General features: G+C 38.8%; 1 protein-coding gene across 4 annotated transcripts in view; it reads left to right on the top strand.

The window, feature by feature from the left end:
* Positions 1 to 13,727, top strand: part of LOC122537582 (zinc finger protein basonuclin-2-like) — a 34,859-nt gene that overhangs the window by 7,554 nt on the left and 13,578 nt on the right. The window contains exon 1 of one of the 4 annotated variants that reach the window (XM_043670843.1): positions 832 to 1,018. The exons of the other annotated variants lie outside the window; for them this stretch is intronic. The gene's annotated coding sequence lies outside the window, so the exon portion shown is untranslated. Of the gene's footprint in view, positions 1 to 831; positions 1,019 to 13,727 lie in introns of those variants that run through there. 4 annotated transcript variants of the gene reach the window in all.

Genomic DNA, 13,727 nt, shown 5'->3' on the forward strand with positions numbered 1-13,727 from the left:
TTTTTTTCTCTCCACCGTGGCGCGTTTTCTTCTTATTAGCGGGACTATTCATCGACCGGGCGATTTTTCCCCCCCCAGCGGCCACGTCAGCCGTGAAAGGGCCGCAGGCAACCGTGACGAATTTATCCGCGAGCGCTCGGAACGGGCCGATTCCAATGGAAAACGAAAGTGACGAGCCTGACGGATCCAACGAGAGAGCCAGCTCGCGAGTGCCAACAGAGCAACAGCGCGCGAGTTTTCGCGGACGGACGCGAGTTTCGCGACGGGTCCGAGCGTTTTTTTGTTCGGCTGGCCGGTGAACGTTATGGTGACTTGTGAATTTAGGTGTACGATTGGTATAGCTTGTGGATTTAGAATCGGTATTGGAATCGTTGAGATGATCGTTGGACTTTTATTTGAAATGCTGCAATTATAATGGAACACGAGGAAATCGAGAAGTTGTAATTGAATGAAACTGAGAGAGAGAGAGAAAGAGATAGCTGGATTTATCTATAGAAAAATTAGATTTAGAAGTTGATAATTTCGAACTTTTACTTTTGTGGGTTGTTGGAGCTACAATTGGATGAAACTTAGAAAAAGTTGAGATGAATTAGGTGAATATTTATCTATGAAACTTCTTGCTCTTTTCAATTTAAGATTTGAGAATTTTATTTTTCAAATCACACACGCGTACAATTATAATTAAAACGTAAAAAAAAATTGAAGAACCGTGACTACAGATGAAAGTTGAGATTGAATCTTTATCTATATCGAAACATTTGTTTTTAGAATTCGAATATGAAGAAATAATTGTACAGAAAGAACAAGATTGTAGCACAGTTACTGCAATGTTTCGAGTTTTGGCTGTTTTGAAACGAGAACCAAACCAAAGGTACCTATCAAACTGTTGGGTGTGAGAGGCCACGTTTTATTCGAAACGATACACAACAGACGTGAGAAGTTTCTGAGGATCGATCGTCGATTAACCGTTCACAGGTCGAAGACAATCGTTTTGAACCTGACTCGCTCCAGCATTTGCGTAGGCATCATCATTTTTCGCGAGGCTCTCGAACGGCTTCACGATGATCGCGATTACGTTGACTAACCTTGCATTGTGACTGCAGTTGCCTCTTTATAAGCCTTCGATTCGATTTACGTCCCGAGCCAACGGAACTTCGAACTCTGAATGATAAAACGTGATACTTTGACGTTGTCTCTTTTCCTTTTGCGTTGGCGTGTCGAGTCCAAAAGTTTGTCATTAAATTCGAGATTACTTGTAAAATCGATCCTTTCATCAGGTTTCCACTGCTACTGTAATAAAATATAAAACTCCTCGTTTTTCACGAATTACCGGATTACGAGCCCCGACGTACGCAGTTCGCGAAACTTTGCGCAACAAAAAANAAAAAAAAAAAAGAAACAAAGAAAACAAGGGAGAGGAGGGAAAAATAGAATGGTCGATTCGTAGGATTGAAAGTGGCAGCGATAAGTAGACGCGAGACGGAGAGCGGAAACCGGCGGAGATGGTAGCCCGGAGCCGATCGACCTGTCATTACTCCACCTCGATCGGAGCATGATCCAAAACCGTAAATTACGGAGTATCCTGGAGCGGAGAAGACGATACACAGACTCGAACACTGTTCGATCGAAGAATCGAGCGACAGAGACAGAGAAAGAGAGAGATAAGAAGAAAAGGAAGGAACGACGCGATGTCGGATGAAAGGGGAGACGAGGAGAAGAAGATCGACGGTCCGGGTCGATCGCTCGAGCGGAAACGCGAAACCGGGCGCGCGATCGGCTCCAAGGAAATTAAAACTCGGACCTGCCGTTTATGTCGACTACCGATCGCCCGTGTTTGACGTGGAGTATATCGAGGCGAAAGGGAAAAGAGGAAGATGGAGAGGCTGAGGTCCTTCGGACAGTGATACTCGTGCAGTGAATCGTCGCTGAAATTTGTGAAAAAATTAGCTCGTAAACGTGGACGTTGACAGACGTATTAACATCTAACTGGATAAATAGTCTCTCGCTGGAGTCGAAATTAATCGAGGTTCCCTTCAGTTTTGAAGAAGATTCCGTACTTGCATATAAAAGAATACTAGCTTTCGTGAAATTTTGATACAGAAGAAGTGTTGAATTCTGTTCTCTCGTGGTAATCGGTGTAATAAGTTTCACAGAAACAAAATTACTTCAGAACGTTCGATTAGAAATTCAGTTTTATATTCGAGTACCTACCTTTTCATTAAATGGCAGTCAATGTTTGCTACAAATGTTGAAAATTGCTCGACAGGAAGATTCTCGTTTTCTGAAACTTTTATTTTTACGAATATTTATTTATCTGTTCTTATGGGACTTGTTTAAACATTTCGTAACTTTTTCGATCCCTAGTTTTCTTTGTGTTTCTGATCAGGACGGTTGTTCGTGAAATATGATTTGTTTTTCATTTCATAAAAAGTAATATTCTGTCACGTACAATGTAGAACACAAAGTGAAATTAAATACAATGAAATTGCATCGTCTATAGTAAATTGTAATTTAATATAACGTAATTGTAATTAATATAAAACGGCATGTAACGGCAGTCGAGAGAAATGGCACCGTATAGTAGAGAATCGTCCATTCTTTCCGGCAGATTCTTCAGCTTGTTTCACGGATTCTGACGAAGAATCGTGATGTACTGTACGGATCGTTACTCGACCTGTTGACGATCGTATCAGTTTGGTTAACGAGAAATTTATGCTAAAAGAAAAAAGTCACATTAAGACAAGGAAATTTCTCGGTCGAAATGAAACACATGATCACTGAAAAGCAAATGCTTTGCGATCCAGTTATACAATCCCTCGTTGCTAAATAACGAATGTAACCATTCGTTTGTTATTCTTCTATTTCTCCTTCGACCATTTTTCTTTTATTTCTATCACCCCGTCCTACGATGAATTTCACATTCTTTTGTTTACATAATCGCTTGAAAAATGCGGATATCTCTGTTTAGACAGAAACGTAATTGTGCAAATCTGTTTATTTTGACCATTATCATTTAAATTATCACGATTCAGATACTTATTAAAAAGCTAAACTTCGACTTTCTCTGATTTCAAAAATTGTTCCTCGATACCTGTAATAATAACCCGAGTAAAATCTGAAATGTTACCTAGGCTGAGACGAAACTTATTGTTAGGGTCGTTCGTGTCCATTGTGAGTATTAAGTGGGAGATTTGGGATTAAAGGCTCGTTCGTGTAGGTAATTGATGATTGAAGGCACTGCATGGAAAGTGTCGTGTAAGTGAACGAAAACTCTGGTATTAAGGCATTGGATAATTACAGCGTCGAGGTTTTGATATATTACGTGACAAGTTTAGTATGCGAATAATTATACGGTGTCGCGGAATGGAAGTGACAAAGAGTACGGAGTTTTATCTTTGGACACGACGCGGTCGATATATAGGACCTCTTAAAGAGTTATGAATATCTAAGAATTACAGGGGGGAGGTACTTTGCACGTGAAAATATGGTAATAAATAAATTCAAGGACCACCAAGGCTACATCTTTACGTTCTTAACGATCAGTCTTTAATTACTCTAAGCGATCATCGAAGAAAGAAGTTAACGTTTATTTAAAAATTTTAAGAACACCGTTTTTTTTTTTGGGCGATCGAGACACAAAGGAGAGTGAATGTGAGACATTATCCTCGCAATTGAAATCGTATATTCTTCCGTTGGAAAACAAAAAGACAATGTCCGAACGATCAAGAGCCAAGAACTCTATCCACGAAGATCCGAGACTCGCGCAAACACACGAAAATCGTGCATCGATTCGATCGAAGCAACCAGCCCAGCGAAGATCCAAGGAGCCACAATCCAAACAACCGGGAACGAAAAGAAGATTCCACTCCAGGAAAGCCAGGAACTCGATCGCGCGACCGACACCCAAACACTCGACGATCTTAATTTAGCCGCAACCGCGAACCAACGAATACCTTCGCAAATACCTTCGACTTGTTCGAAACTTCCTCTTTGTCTTCGAGCAGGGAAAACTTCGACGTATCGACGTCGAGATGCTTCGTGTCGCCGTTCGGCAACTCGTACGTGTCTTCCAATCGTGCAAACCGACACTGAGAAACTAAAGGAAACTAAAAATAATATAACGGAGTTTTCAGTTTTTCTCTTCTTCGCGGAAAGTTCGTCGATTTTCGTGTCTGACGCTGTTTGAGTGAATACAATTTCTTGATTCAGTCTTCTTTTTATTGATCGCTTTTTTCTGCATTATTCTTTTGTGTCGTTCATTTTCTAACGGATTCCACTTCTCTGTGTCACATGTTCTAGAGGCATGTGCATTTCAGTCACGTGTTGTCGTCAATAAACCTCGCACAATGTAGAATCTTTCGAATCACGCGGTTCGAGGCCAGCGAGAATTACTATTCCTCCCACCGATAATGGTTAAACGCACGGAATCGGAGTCACGTCGTTCATCTTTCCACTTCCATCGTGAAGTATATATATCGTTGGAAAGGAGAAAACAGGGAGGAGGCCCCAACGAAAAGAAGAGAAAAGGAGGAAAGGAGTAAAATTCGCCGCGATATCGATCGTTAATGGCCGGTGGTCACGGCGGAATAAAAGGAGTATTAACGATCGAGAGGACCGCGGACTGGCCGATTCGGTGGCCGATCCCGCGGCTCGATAACGCTCCCCGCCAGACCTTTTTTTCATAATGTACTAATGCGTAATGCCAGTGTTTAATGCCGTCCTCGTCGCGTAATCACGGTACTCACCCGCGGCAGTAACTGATTGAAACCACCGTGTCCTTCCGTGCTCTCTCTCTTCTTCAGGCAAAATTGCCCCGCGCCAGCGGACAAATCGACTGGACGCGATACCGACGTCGAGATCCCGCGCTCGTTTCCTTCTTATTCGCGTCCGCGGTGTCGTCATTCTTTTTTCTTTTTTTTTTTTTTCAAAACAGATTGGCAACTTCCCTTCTCGGTTGATACACAGATTTCTCATCATCCGCGTTGCGCGCCAGTTTCGATAGAAAATACGTTCATAATTGACAAAATCAGGCAATTCAACTGAGAAACTTGTTGAGTAGACCTGTTGGTTTCTTCGTGTACTTTTAGCACGAGTTGTAGCGTAAATCGTAGGAGGGGAAATTATTGATATCTCTGTCAAATGTGACTCGATCTTTTATCGCGCGTTCCTTTCACCGGCGAAAATAAACTTTGGCAATTGCTTCCTCTAGGAGGCGCAAAACGTGTTTAAACATAGCGCTCTAAAGAGAAGAACGAGTCTGCAAATTCTTTATAATTACTCATCTTGATATCTTTCGTGGAATAATCACTATGGAACTTTTACCGCAGTTTCTTAAAAATCGTACAACGAAAGGATGAAAGACTCCCAGTGTTTAATTCTTAAAAAAGAAACGCAGCAATCACGGTGAACGGAAGCTTAAAAACAATAATAACAAAATGATCGATTCGTAATTGTCGAAACTGCGTGGCACCGCGTGAAGACGTCGCAGATTCGTTATCTCGACGCGCGGGGGCCATTTCTTCGTTCTCGATCGTCGAAGTCACCTTGGACGATCGACCAATTCGCTTGCTTACGTAACAAATCAACGTGCCCCGTCGCGCGTAAAGAAGGAACGGAAAAACGTTCCAAAGAAACGAGAGAAAAGAAAAGAAACACACCTCGCGGACGGAAGGAGAAACGTGGTAACTGGCCGAAACGGAGACAGAGACGAAACGGTTCCTGCGGGAGATGGGGGGGGGGGGGAGGAGAAAAAGAGACTGCAGGTAGCTGCAATCCAATTTAAAGGCGGATATCCACGCGAGATCTTCACGATTTCTACACACGAATAAGACAGCGAGCACCGTCCGTGAAATCATATGCGGTGTCCAGTCACGGATGGCATTGCCGTCGATCGCTCGTTGTCTCTCCTTTCGGAGGGGAAACGCGAGCCGGCGGCTCGATTCGTTGGCGATCGCGTCGACAGATGGCGGCAGCGTCCGGGAACGAGCCAAGAGCGAGCGAATGGTTTCGACCGGGGCTTGAGGAATCGCGTCAGTTCCGCTCCGCGGCGATTGCGCGCGTTACGTTCACTTTGCAAAATAATTCATCCTATCGCCGCGATTTTTCGTCGTATTTTTGAACATTTTAAGCTTTCTTCTACGTTTGCGAAAGATTTTCTCTACTGAAACGCAGTGGACACCTCCGTTTTCAGATGATCTGTAGTTCTAGACGATATATATGTAAAAATTATGAGGTACCAACTAACAGTAAGGGGATTAATTTGAAACAGCTGATTTTAGATAATTTATTCGATAAAAAAATTGTTACGTTATAGTAGATGAAATGTTTTGAAATTCTTATTACGCTTATTTCATCGTGCCTCGAAATAATACACAGTGTACCTTTTGTGGATTTGATTTTAATATTGATATTGCGACGAAAATGACTCGAAAGAAAAAGAAATACAAAAAATATAATTTTTCAGCAAAAGCGAGAGAGAGCCTGATTTTGAATAAAACTAGACATTTGTTTGGTTAATTAAAGAAACAATGCAATTCAAAATAATACTTATTACCTTGTTTGTTCGTAATGGTATTCGAGGCAAAATTTATAATGAAAGATATTTATAGAATGCAGTTCAGAGAAGGAGCAATATAATTCTTTATTACCGGCCAAATTATGAAGATTAGTGAGTAGAATTTTCATAATAAGCGCTATTCCTGCAAAATCAAATTTCTTGAGTTGCATCATTTTCGTTTGCAAAGAAACGATGTTTTCCGTAATTTGCTCCATTTGATCACTGCTGTAATTTATACTATTGTATGCGTTTGCAAGGAAAATATCGAAGATGGATTTAATCAAATAAAAAAAATTTTTCAACAAAATAGTAACCGTCATAATTTCTTCAATAAGAAAGAAAACTATTGTCGATATTGGTATAATGTGGTTCTCAAGTGGTAATCAATTTCTTTTTTGAACGGATATAACAACATAAATCATACAATAATTTATAAGTACAAAAAAACATGCAGTAATTTGTATATTGTACAAAAATTACATATATTGTCTTGAATCATAATCAAACAGATATGTAAAATTTCAAAACACTGAATCTATTATACCTAATTTAGTAATCATTACTGAATATTTATGTTTATATGTAGTTATAATTACTTCGTTTTATCATAAAAAATTGAAAACATAAAGCCAAAAAGTAAAACTTAATTTACAACCGTTCTATAATTTATATCTATTCTATCTATTTTATGTAGATATTTATAATCTTTATAATCTCTCATCGCGGTTCTCCACAGACATCAAAAATCCCACTTTTAATTAACAACTTGATACCTTTACTCTGAGAACAACTAAAAACGTTGTTCTCAAAGAAATCTCAAACATGCTACGCGTTATTTAAACTCGAAAGAGTCGCTGTCAGCCGGCGCTAATACTATTAAAAAATACAATAAAAAAGCACAGAGGGGGAAATGAAAACAGCAAGAACAGATACGCACGATAACTCTATAAATGACACAAAGGATCCTTTTAAAGAAAAAAGAATTTTATTTTTAAGCTTGTTCGCGGAACAAGCGAAACGGATACCGAACAGACACAATACCGGTGAAAAACAAATGGAAACGACGTGCAGTCTTTTGCGGCAGACTTTCCCGAGAGCAAGAGGTCGCAAATAATGAGAGAAGTAACTGCCTGCGCTCGTAAAAACCGATTGGACTGGGCTAATGAAAATAATCACCGGGGCAATAAAAATCCCGCCGAACGATCGTTGAAATATGGCGGAAAAGAGGGGAAAGAAAAGAATCGAATTTCGTGCGATGGAAAGCCACGCAATGTCGCGTTCGAGAACGATCGAAAAATTTCGCTAACGCGAGTCGGAGTGCAACCGCGACTGGTAATTGCCAGAGGCTTAATTAAAGGACTAATTGGGTGACGATGGAAGGACGACGGTGAACGCCCAACGAATTAAGAACGTCCAACGATGCTGCGTCCTTGCTTAATTATGCAGGCCGTGTATCAATCTTCCTCCCTTCCAGCCGATCGTGCCGCGCTCAAATCGTGAAAGTCGAGCCTCGCTGACAGAATAAGCGTGCATTAATTTGCTGTTCGGTGTCACACGGGTTAATTTTGTTTTTTTACGCGCGACTTTCCTTTTCGAACTTTTCTCTTGGATCCTGTTTTTTTTCTTTTTTTTTTTGTACTTTTGTAAAATAGTTTGTGTCGAATCGCAGGTTGAAAAGGTAACACGCACGAGGAATGATATTATATTTACGCGAGGCGCTTTCTTGTTTTTATTTTGCTCGCGACCAATTAATTGTGCTCGGTTCTTTCATTACGACGCTACTAAAAAAACATCGTTGGATCGTTATTAGTTTATTTTCATAGTTTCTGTGAATCCAGTCCGTGCCATTATTCCGTTTATTAACGCTCTTAACGATCTTGTTTATATTCCAATAAAAAAAAAAGAGGAAAAAATTGGAGAAAAATTTCTTCGTCTCTAACGGATTACATTTTGTCAATTAAACCGCGAGTACTGATATCTCTTTGTCGTTGAATAGACGAGTTCCCAAAGTCTTAAGTACTTACTATGCCAAACGTGTTTTTGTGTCTAGAATTTCATGCATTTACTTACGTTTTCAAGATTGATAGAAATAAATACTGTAGAATTTCAAGCGGTGTGAGTTGTACGAATCAGAGCTGAGTACTTGAGACATTCTTTAATCTGTTTACAAAGAAAACATTGCATTTCTTGTGAGGATGAGTGACAATTTTCGAGTACAACGGATATTATTTATTTTTACAATGCTTGAATATGCTGGCAAATGACAGTTCGAAGTTGAACATCATATTCCATTGCTAAAAATTAAAAACGACTCTGTTAATTGCTACAGTAGTCATTGATGACTCATAAGTAATCAGATGAATATCATCGACAAAAACAATTTCGAACAGTATATGCTTTCATTGCATTTCTATAGTAAGTAGTGTAGTATTTTATAAAAATTGAATATTCTGTCTCACGTGAATTTCGCGTGACAGTCAATACAAATAGATGTGTGTACACTATTGTGCATGAAAAATTGGACGCTTGATGTTTTTGTTACGTTTCAATAGTTACGATTGACGAACGTTTTTCTATTGTTAATTTTCTATTGTTAATTTTCAAGATTCATATTTATTCACGTAACTGATGCTTCATAAAATCTGTATAAATCTTTTCAATGCGATCAAAAAATACATGTTTCGGCAATAAACATTCTTAGAATCACTTTGTAGAATAATTATCATATATATTTATTTAATTATTATATATATTTATTTATATATATTTATTAATGGGACATTAATTATACATACGTATTTATATATATTTTAATTGACACCTATTTGTGATGGTCTTTTATAAAAATTTCTGAGAATCTTTTGTACGAGTCAAAATTTGAAAGGATTTTTTTACAAAATTTCATTAGAGAGAATTCGTAAATGAAAAACATACAGTTGTAAATAACCGTGTTATGCGTTTATTATTAAAAAGAATAGCGTGTGATAGAATGTATCAAAAAATGACAATATTCTCGTTAGCCTCTAACATGTATTATTTTTAACAAAAAGAAATGTACATACAACACAGTTATCTATAAAAAAAAAAGAAGAATTGATATTCACTGAAAACAATTAGCTATCAAATGAAGAGATAATTCAAAAAGCACCATCTGGAAATGTCATCGGCAGTTAATAATAGTCAAAGTATCTTTTTCGAGTAATAATTTCGTTAATACGTTAAGATCAAGTTAAACAGATTCATTCGAATTGTTTATTATATTGTAATAATTTGGGATTCTGCACGATAGTGTATAATAGATTTTCCTATCGCGACACAACTATTGTAACTGTTCTTCCCCCCCCCCCCCCCCTTGTTCGCATCGAGCTAATCAAAATCGGAAACCAAGCCAGTAAATGAAGCGCAAGTACCTATCACGCTGCGCGTTTTCCTGGACGGCGAGCCGAGCCGAGCCGAGTCGATGATTTTCGCGAAGCGAGTGCAACGAGTTGCACGGCTGCCGTCCCGTTTCCGCGAATAATGGCGATTGTGCGGTCGATTTCATTAGCCTGGCAGGATTTTTCCGTGAGAAGACGGCCAGAGGAGAGCCTCCGGAGCCACGCGGCCGTCGAGCGGGTTAAACGCGATTCACATCGTTCCGATTCTCACCGCGCGCGAGCCCGTATGATTTATTTTTTTGTTTGAATTACCTGCCTTCCTAGTCAGGCGTTTCCTTTCCTTTGTTTACGCCGCGTAAATCTCGCCGACGATGATCGACGACACGGGGGGAAACTCCCAAGGTGGGGATGATGCCTTTGCACGAGCCGAGTCGAAGGAAGAAGAAGGAAAGAAAAAAAAAAAAAGAAAAAAAGAAAAGGGAAAAGAAGAAGAAAGGAGAGGCGAGCGATTTATCGCGCCGGGTTGATCGCGAAATGAAACATTATGAAAATTTAATTGGAAAAGTTACGGGAAAACGGAACCGACCGAGGGCTGCGATGGAACGAATTTTTATATGCAAATAATTAGATGAATTTATGGTGTGCAACCTTTCTTTCTTCCTTTTCTTTTTTTTTTTTTTTTTTTTTTCACGTGGGAAATCCTCGGCCACTTTGATCTGTTTAGCATAGTATTCTGTTAAGCGTGTTGTTAATGCACCTGTTGTGCTATCAATGAATCTTAATTTCATTTAGATCACTGAACTGGGATTCGATGGTTTATTAATTGATAAGCAGGCTAATTTTCTAAATAAATTTTAAATCTACAATACCGTGGTCTCTTTTTCTTTACGAGATGTTTTTTTTTTAATACAAATACATGTTTTGCTAGTCTGAAATCTCGAGATTTACGGAAAAGGAGAGTTTACAAAAAACGCGAGACGTAAGAAACAGTCAATTTATAGTTTCTCCCGGTGGTATTTCGAAATTGCGCTTCTTCTCCTTCATCATCACGGTGACAAGAATGTGTCCAGGAAGAGAAGCTTCGTACCGGCGATGGCCACAATGTAAAATACGCAAGAAGTAACCGCACCCGGGGCGATTTAAGAGACAGTAAATGACGCATGAACGCGCTCGCTGACAGTGACGCTGCCAGCTTGATGATAATTTCGTCTTCTCTATACCAACTATTTTTCATGCGCGTTTAAACGCCATTGGCATTAACGTGACTTCTGAAATCAACGGAACTAGTAAATTCGATGAGACGAAAAAATCCGCTTATGATTCAACCTTTTTTCTTTTTTTTTCTTTTTTTTTTTTTGCTACTCCGACGTAGGATTTAATACGATACAGCTACGTTGGCCGCGTTCGGTGTTTTTACATTGCCGGATAAATGTTAGCTGAGAAAGGAATAATTTTAGTGAACTGGCAATTATTCTTTACGTCCTAATATAACGTGTCATTAGTAGACTTTTATAATATAAATTCGTGTATTAAGAAACATATTGAATGTTAAACATTATAAACGATGTTGAATTAATAATAGTAATAGCAACATTAATACTTAATAAATATAGCAATATTTATGACATGTTAAAAAAATAGAACCTCAGTAGAAAATCTTTTTCACTATTTTATATGTTTTCTCTATTATATGATTTCCTATAAATGCAGTGTATAATTTACTGTATTTAATTTCATTGGGAATTTTAAAGTGTAAATAAATAAATTCGAAGTTCAAATGATAAAAAAGTTCACATTCGATCGAGAGGAGCTCGTGTAATGGCACTTTAATCCAAAAGTCTATTCTTCTTTTTTTTTTTTTTTATAGCTTCGTCGAACCTCCGTGCTACCTGGCAATTGTCGTCGCAATTTCGATTCCCGTTCTATCAAAATTGTTTCACCGGGGAAACGGCGACACTCCATTCTAGAAATAGAAACCCGCCGTTCCAAATTCTGTTACCGTCGTCGGCCTGTCGTTTCTGTAACGTTGCTCAACAATGCTCGGGACACACGGGTTCAACGTCCCCGTGGTCTATTATCATTATCATTATCCCATCAGCGGTCGTGGAAATTAATAAAATCCCTCGGACCGTAGGGATAAGCAGCGCGACGTTCGAGTTCATCGGCCAATTTAAAGGACATTAGATGTCCCAAAAAGCTGGCGAGCCGCTCGACGGAAGAGGCAAGAAACGGCTGATCGCCCGGAGGAGGCTGGCCTCGCGCAAAAAGAGACATTCTAGCGTGCGGAAAGATATTACCGATTATATGGTATCAACGGTTTAGCGATTGCCCTCACGTACGCGTGATTTCGCTAATTCGACTGTTACCGCCGCCCCTCCGGCCTCGTGTCCGCGGTCTCTTCGATCATTACCAACTTCTGCCCCCGAGCTGTTCAATTTGCTGTCCCCTGAATCCACTCGATTCCGTTTTTTTTTTTTTTTTTTTTTAGTTTCTTCTTTGCTATTTCTCCTTTCTTTCGTATTTTCACGTTTCTTTCTTTCTTTTTTTTTCCTCTTTCCAGCTGTAGATTCGAATAGCAGTAGGTATGTTTTCGAGGCTGTTCAACGAGGAAACGATAGAACGTGAGGGCTAGCGATGTTTGTCGTTTGTCTGTCGATCTTTTTTTAATCGTCGTTTAATTTCTTCTAATTTCGTGTAATGAGAGTCGGACGTACAATATTTGCGAGGAAAAGTGAAAAGTTTAGTTTGAGAAATTTATTTGTTGCAAGAAGGTGTTAATAAGTAATCAATTTTTGGTAAATATTACAGTTTCTCTTACCTTTCAATTTGTTGAGTTGATTTAGGGTGGCTTCTAATTGACGTGCGACACCCCGTCTTTGCAATTCGAAAATGAAATTGAAATACTATCGCGGTGGAAAAATGAATTGTCGACAAACAAATTATATATGTTTGCCACCAATCCTTTGATTTCTGTAACTATTTTAAAATCGTTGAAATAAGATAAATAAGATTTTAATTATATAACTAATAGATAGATGATAATTGTGAAACGAAAAGTTGTGTCTTTACTGTAACATAACGTTTTATAAAAATTACATATATCCGTTACACAGACAAAAGATACAAATTTTAATTTTAACGTAATGCTTAATCCTTTGAATACTCACCAAAGCTATCAAAAGTGTACAAGTGTTTAATACCAAATGAGAAGCACGTGACAAATTAAGAATACATTTACTTTTAAACACATACTTCTTAATATGTTTATTTAATATATTACCATATAAATTTCGAATCTCTGATTAGTTTACTCTGTAACAAAAATGGATATCAACTTGTCCTCTCGCGCTGGAATGACGTGCCACGCACGTCGAGAACGTTTTATCCGAAAATTGCGATATTTTCTCAATTTTAAGTATATTTAAGTATAACCCAGGCGAAGTAAATAATGAATTTATTACCTCTCAATAATTTCTATCCAATAATAAAGTGATATACCGACGAGTTCGAAAAGAAAGCGACGAATTGTTGTGTACGGTTTCGGTCACTCGTTATGGTCCGCAAATCGGTTAACAACGAAAGAAAAGACCTCTTCTATATTCCTCCGTAGAACAAAATCCGTCTAATTTCAAGAATTATAACGTCGACAAGTCACATCGGTTCACCAGATGGCAATGAACATAAACGTCCGTTTTTCCTTAGAAGTCTACGCTTTCACCTTCAAACGGTTGTTTCCAGAAAAAAAAAGCAACACGTGGCTCGTTCTCCGCTCTTCGTTTCCGGATAACCGGCTA

This window comes from Frieseomelitta varia, unplaced genomic scaffold (genome assembly GCF_011392965.1).
Source record: "Frieseomelitta varia isolate USP_RPSP 00005682 unplaced genomic scaffold, Fvar_1.2 scaffold_919, whole genome shotgun sequence".
NCBI classification, from domain to species: domain Eukaryota; kingdom Metazoa; phylum Arthropoda; class Insecta; order Hymenoptera; family Apidae; genus Frieseomelitta; species Frieseomelitta varia.